The sequence below is a fragment of the Cupressus sempervirens genome, chromosome 1 (genome assembly GCF_028749045.1).
Source record: "Cupressus sempervirens isolate cs-2001-9-10 chromosome 1, ASM2874904v1, whole genome shotgun sequence".
NCBI lineage: Eukaryota > Viridiplantae > Streptophyta > Pinopsida > Cupressales > Cupressaceae > Cupressus > Cupressus sempervirens.
In genome coordinates this window covers 597,216,707-597,224,359 of record NC_143118.1, presented here as the reverse complement: position 1 = coordinate 597,224,359, position 7,653 = coordinate 597,216,707, and positions in this window count along the sequence as shown.

Below are 7,653 nucleotides of genomic sequence, written 5' to 3'. Positions count from 1 at the left end.
ATATATATATATATATATATATATATATATATATATATATATATATAGTTCATGTGATATGAAAGAAATTTTGACGAAAGAATAATTAGATTGAAGAGTTAGAAAGGTATGTTTGTTAGAATGATAAGGCAAGTTAGTTTGAAGATAATGTTAATTTTTAATTTATGTTTTATATTTGAATTTAGTGTTTGTGAATAGTGTTTTCATGAAAAATGTTTGTGTCCTTATTTATATATTTAATTACATTAAATGGAAAGTGTTAGATGTTAGGTAGGTTAGTTGTAGTAAAAGTGTTAATAATACATTTTAAGGTTTTTACTCTATAGTAGAGCATGATTGAAAATATGTTATATCTTATCAAGGGAATTATTTTTGTAAATATTTCATAATTATATTATGATATTAATTATGGGTTTAGTAAACTCGAAGTTGCATTAGGGCTAAAAGCTTTTATGTCAAAGGCTAGTATTAGTCATTAACGGATAAATGTCCTCTTAATAATTAAGTGAAGGGTAGGATTGGAAATGGATTAGTTAGAAAATTTTATGTTATTAATCTTTTGTTGGGCTTTAAATGTCTAATGGATTTAAAGTTGTCTAGATAGCTTGATAAAATGGTTTGGGTTTTGATTAGAAGATGGGCCAATGTCGTGATTAGGTTAATGATAAATATTTAATGTTTTTAATTAGTTCTACACAGGTTATGATAATATTTGAAATTAAGTATTAGTGTGTTATGATAGGTCAACCATTAAATGCAAAATTAGATTCTCCTAAGGATTGATCTAGTATAGTGTCAAAAAGGGTAGCATCATAGTCGACTTATTAGCTTGGAAACCCTATAATATAATTTGAATTAGAAGTAATACCTTTGTAAATTGAACCTAAATGTTAATTGATCGACTCATTCAACCCAAGCTAAGTGTTCCTGTAACACTAGGACTTAGGGTTTCAAACCTATGCATTGTGTTGGAATACTGACTCTACATCTTTATGATATGTATTCGAAACTCACTTTAATCCTTGGTCAAACTTTCTATAAGGGTTTTAGTGTAGCACACATTTATATAGTGAATTAATTATTTAAAAAAAAATTGTTGGTGTGTTTTTGCCCTGTTATTTTGGGCATGACACTCATCCTAACATGTACAAGAAACTAGGCCATGAGCGAGGAATACAAATATTTTTTTTTCTTTTTTTGGTTTTGGAGGGTATCCCCATGACCCAAGCCCAACAAGTTCCCTTTATGGGGGCGAGTTTGGGGCAAGACTAGTTCCTTCGGCAATGGGATAACTAGCACTCCCCCCAAGTGTTTATGGAGGGGTAATGACAGGCCAAGGATTTGAACCTGAGACCATGGGGATCTACCCACAACCTCAGACCAACTCGCCTAACCTATGGGGGTGAGGAATACAAATATCTTATTAACGCTTCTCCCCTAATTTTTTTATATTAAGTTATCACTTGTTTAAGTCACTTATAATAAGCTATCCTAGTAGTCGCTCATGGGCCCCAATCTTTATTGCAAGCAACTCCCCATCTACACACTCTGACCTACCCTAAGTTTATATATCACAAGCTGACCATAAACCACATAAGATATGATAATCACACTCAATTCTATAAAAGATAATCATAACTCATATTGGTCCTCAAACTGCAATCTCACAAATACATGTTTGTCCTCAAACTATAACATCACAATTTCATATTGGTCCTTAAACCATAATTTCATAAATCACACTCTCTAAAAGAGTTCACAAAAAAATTACCTTTAAGAAACTAGTTAGACAGACCAATCATAACCAAGTCAATGTCATAAAAATACTAAAAACTATGCATGTCGCATAGACAATAACAACCCCCACACCTTTGGTGTACCTCTCGTAAGACAAACTTAATCTCCAAATAATCATCATCAAACACTACAAAAAACTGAACAAAAATAATCAATTGAAAATACAAATCTCAGTTGTTTTAAACAATCACTTTATTTTCTAAGTCCATTTTTAAGACTTAAAAAGTGCTCATATGAAATCTCACGCATATATACTTTTAAATAAACAAGTAATTGAATAAAATCTCCATGCATGTCAACATACCATGTGTTTAATAAGAAAATTATGATATTAATTTTCTAAATATAAATATTAATTAAAATATTAATATTAAAGTTCACGCATATACAAAATCAATCAATATTTATTTATTATTTTTAAAATTATGTGTTTTACATGTAAATTTAATTAATTCAATACACTTATATTTAATATTGAATATTTAATAAAATTTAATTATTTAACTACAAAATCAAACCTATAATCTATTTAACCATATAAGTGTTGGAATTCTTTAGAATAAATGAGAGGGGGGTGAATCAGTTATCCAAGGTCTAGATGTACAAATAAAACTTTTAAGTACTTAATAGATCCATATCCATAAAACCATAACATGCATGCATCCATTAGATCATACAATCTCTTAACTTAGTAGATTACTATCCTAGGTCAAAATAACTTTGTAGAAATGTAAAAATGAAATTCCATAAGTACATTCACACAATTTGACATAAGGATTTCAAAACCTAATTTGGGAAAAACTACTAGTAACGTGGTACTAAATCTCACTCTTCTTAAGTGATGCCCTATGAAAGGCCAACCCTATTAAAGGTTACAATACACACTGTTAAATGTGGCCTAGTTAGAGGATTGCAATCACCCTGTTAGGAGTGAGCCTTGTTAGAGGACTTTAGAAAATTCCATTAGAATGTCACCTAGTTAAAGGATTTACAAATGATTGTTAGGTCAACCTTAATCCAAAGGATTTTATCCATACTGATATAGTTGTTAGAAAGAAACAATAAGACCTAATTTGACAAAAACTTACAACTCACTTGCAGATTACAGATCTCTAGTTTAGTCCTCCAATCTGCTTGGCATTCATACTCTTTAGCTTTGATAGCTTGTTCACCCTTCAAGCATTCATCTCCTTAAGCCTTCTTGCTTTGTATGCCAAATGCAATCTCTTTTGTTCAGCCACTACATGAAGCAACACCCTAGACCTCTTGTCTTCCTTAGGTTCTTGCACATGACAACCTTTTCTTCTGGCCTGCTATCTCTATAATATTTAGATCTTTTGTCGCTTAACCACAATTGTCCATTTTAGGGTTAGGTAGGATTCAACGAATCTACCCACTTTTCCATTTGAGTTCCTCTAGAAACTTGCTCTATAATCTTCCTTGAATTCATCTCATAATAGTTTATCTTGAATTTTGTGCCACCATCTCATCATAGACATCTTCCACACACTTCACATAATTCAAGAAATTAAATTAGTCAGCTCAAATTCATCAAATCTTTGATTTAACATTGTTTACTGTCACTTGACATCTATACTGTTCTGTCACTCGACCAATACTAGTTTACTTGACAAATACTAAAGTTTATTAATGCTTGGCATCAACTAAACTTTGCTTGACATATGGTAACTTTCACTTGGCTTTTACTATTTTTTGCTCGGCTTGCACTAATTGCTCGACAAGGCTTGGCAGACACTTTTCTTACTTGATCTTCTTCTACTCATTGCTTGAGTAATCTTTCATTAAAAACTTTAAATAAATAAAAATACACTATAGTATCAATGTCTTACTTGGTCTTAGTGCTCCTTTATACACCAAATAACTCAAACTTTTCTCTAGGTTCTCTTGTTATCTCCTCTTTTCAAATCATCTTCATCAATCAACTAAATGATAGCTTTTAGACTAAAAAGTAATTCTCTCACCAGCAAATAGTAGGTTTGACATCATTAACAAAATAATGATCGTTTCATTATAGGTTGTACACTTCAAAGCAATCTCTTTTCAACAATAATACCATGCCATCAAAACACATGGTTTCCACCACAATAAAACATTGGCCAACTCAAAATAACAATCATACTCAAAGGAAGGGATCGCAAATTCACATCACATTGACAATTTGGACATGTAGTTAGTTAGATACTTGTCCATTATTTCAGGATAAATGTTGGCCTAGATGAAGATTTGAATCTATATGTTATCTCCCCTCTCTTACCATTAATATATTACGATAAGACACACCCATCCTGAAAATTTATGAAAGTGTTAGCCCCAACTAATAATGTTGATTAATGTATGTGAAATAGTCACATAAATTGTTATGTTGTCATTGATGTCAAGCCTTAGTCGGTTAGACATTATGCTAATTCTGTAAAGTGCCATATCATTTGATTGATGAAGAGGATTTGAAGAAAGTATGACGAGTTAGAGTGTTGATAAGTGTATGGTATTCAATGGGCACTTCAATGAGTTAGACTCTAACAATATAATTTTGGTTTGATTTCTTAACATAATCTTAAGAAAAATGTATATGCAAGACAATTTGATCAGTAAATTAAGGAATATAGTATTAACCAAGCCACTATAGTTTTCATTGAGCACTTGAGAAAGAAGTGTTGAATTTTAGTGTTAACCAAGTCAATTATTGACTGAGAAAGTTGTAATGTTCATTGAGATAAAGATTAAGAACAACTTTGTAAATGATTAATCTAAGGCTGACATTTGATAGAAATTAATAATGTTTGAGAAGTTTCAATGATAGGGACAAAGTTAGTTATGAGATCAACGACTAAAAAAATTCAAAGAAGATCTGATGAAGGCGAATTAACAATTGGAAATGGAGCACAAATTTCAAGATGGATTTATATTTTCTAAGCATATAAATTCATTGAATATGATATCTATGATCATGGTTAAGTAACAAAATCTAGAAGATTTTGGAATGACAAGAGATTTCTATTTAAAGGGATGAACAAGATATTTCTTATTGTTGATTAATGGTGATTGTTGTTAATGCAAATTGAAGTGGAAGAAGACAAAAGGTGAATTGAGTAGAACAATATTATGAAGATCAAGCAGAGCAAGTGATAAGTTGAAGTGTGAGCGTGTGAATTAGCTAGAAAGAGATAGAGTAAAGAAGAGATCTGAACAAGCAAGGTAGTGCTAAAACCTAATAGATCATTTTACTGCTACTTTCTTAGCATTGTAGTAGAAAAATATCTTACCTGAGTGGACCTAAAAAGTCTTTGAAATCCTATATAGTAACATTCAAAAGTAATTTTTTTAAAGTCATTTAAAGTAGGCCACACTTTGGAAATATCAAGAATTCGTAAGGTCTAGACGATCTTTGATAAAAACCCTCTAACAATGCCACACAAAAAATGTGCATGTAACATTTAACAAGGTTGGCTCCTAACAAAGATCACTTTAGAAGAGTGAATTATTTGGGTTGTCAATTCCTAGCTGGTTTTTCCCATTACATGGTTTCTACGTTAAACACTTTTGTCAAATGTGTGAATGCTTATGGTGTTGCAAGGTTCTTTCATGTTAACTATTTACTATTTCAACTTGGTATAAGCTAAATGATTATTCTGATACTCAGTATAGTAAGGAACACTAAGATAAAAATTTGATGAAAAAGTTTATAAGTTTGATTTTAGATGTCTGATGTGGTTACTAAGTTATTGATATGAAAGTATAAGAAGTTTAAGTTAATACTAAAGTGTTTTAAGGCCTGTAGGATAACTAGATATAACTGATTCTCCCTGCCAACCCCCCTCAGTTATCTAACAAAAAGTTGATATGAGGTACCAACAAATATGCATCACACATAGACACACAAACACACACATGCACGCAGAGAGAGAGAGAGAGAGAGAGAGAGAGAGAGAGAGAGAGAGAGAGAGAGAGAGAGAGAGAGAGAGAGAGAGAGAGAGAGAGAGAGAGAGAGAGAGATAGATAGAGAGAGAGAGAGAGAGAGAGAGAGAGAGAGAGAGAGAGAGAGAGAGAGAGAGATGTGTCTATGTATTTATACAAACAAACAATGACAAGGATTGCTACATCGTGTAGATCTCATTGAGAAAGTGATTACGATACTATCCATGTAATGACCCCTTATGAGTCATCTATTTATATATGAATAGATTCATTATAATTATTTTCTATTTATTTTAATAATATCATTAAATCAAGAGTAAGTTATGGCAAGCTCAGAAAACCCATGCTTTTCCAATTCTAACTCTACCTTAGAAGAATAATTAGATACAATAGGTCACTTTGAGAACAAACTCAATGGTCTCCCTCAATTTTTTTGTGGACCCAAGCCCTTGAGTCTCTCTTGGACATGTCCTCAAGGAATTAGGGATGGCGAACCTTTTCCCATCTTGAGATAACCTGTTGGCTAGATTTATACAAGCCTTTCCCATATTGTATCCCTAATTATTCCATCTTAGACTTATAATGGGACTAAACATGGATATTATCTGAGTGAATTAATTTTAATCATTATAATAAATAATGTAATTATCTTGGAGTTACATAAATCTGGTGTTCCTAATAGAGTACCCTCCCTTAGTGTTATAGATATATCAATGTTTGATTACAAGAGATGCGGGCGACTAGAATTATATATTGATACTTTGGCATCATTGTATATTTTTGTCCATTACCAATTGTATAATCCATTTGGTCTAATAGTGTATAGGCTATTTAGGAAGATAATATATATGTAGTTTAGGCTAACGATACTCTTTGTTGCCTTCTGTCTTATATGCTTATTTGTCTTCCCTTATTCTGCTTTTGATCTTTGTGATAATATTCTTCAAAAATGAATTCTATGATTCTTTGATATCATCATTTCTATTTATAAACCTATTGTCTGGGCTTAATGACATGATGAGAGGATTTGCATCACTAGTTGAGACATCATTTGGTTTATGCTTGATAATACTAGTTTGTTAGCCTTAATCAAATTGCCACTATGGACAACAATCTCTTTATCTTGTTTGACTGGTCAAAATAATAAGCTGCACAATCATTCATTTGTAGGTGTTATTTGTCATTTTATTAATTGGTCTTGTTAAAGATTATTCCCTAGTTAATTATTTATCTTATCTACTGCAGATCATAGGGATATTCGATAATTAATATTTAATTATTTATCAATAAATATTCTTTAGTATAATGCTTTATTTATTAATATTGTTGAATGTTACTTTAATATATTTTTAAATAATAATAATTAATAAATCTTTTTACATACATGGGTATATCACATCTCACTCTCCTAAAATTTATTGTCCTCAAGAAATTATGATTTTTACTTGATTTGTTACATCTCAACAAATCCTTAGTTCTTATCACACCTCTTTGTTCCAAGTTTGAACAAGAATTGAAAATAAATTAATTGTCTAGATTGAATGTTATGAGTGATTCAACTTTGATATATTAAATAGGATTGGAGAATACAAGATTTATTCCCATTTAATATTTGATGATTGATTGATAGATTTCATAATGTCTGGTTTGGAGCAATTTGTGATTTTGAATAAGTCATCCAAATGATAATTGAAAGATGAATGTATGATTAATCCTCATAGGATTATTTGTTTGAGTGCATTATTATCACATTCGATAATTTATTAAATTCTCTATTTTGATGAATGACTTGAATGAATTATTGATGTTTAAAAAAAAAAAAAAATGTTCTTCCACAAATTTGAATATTATCAAACTCATTTATACATCTCTTTACTTCAAATAGATAGGTTGACCAGTTCACCTTTTCCCTTTAGGATG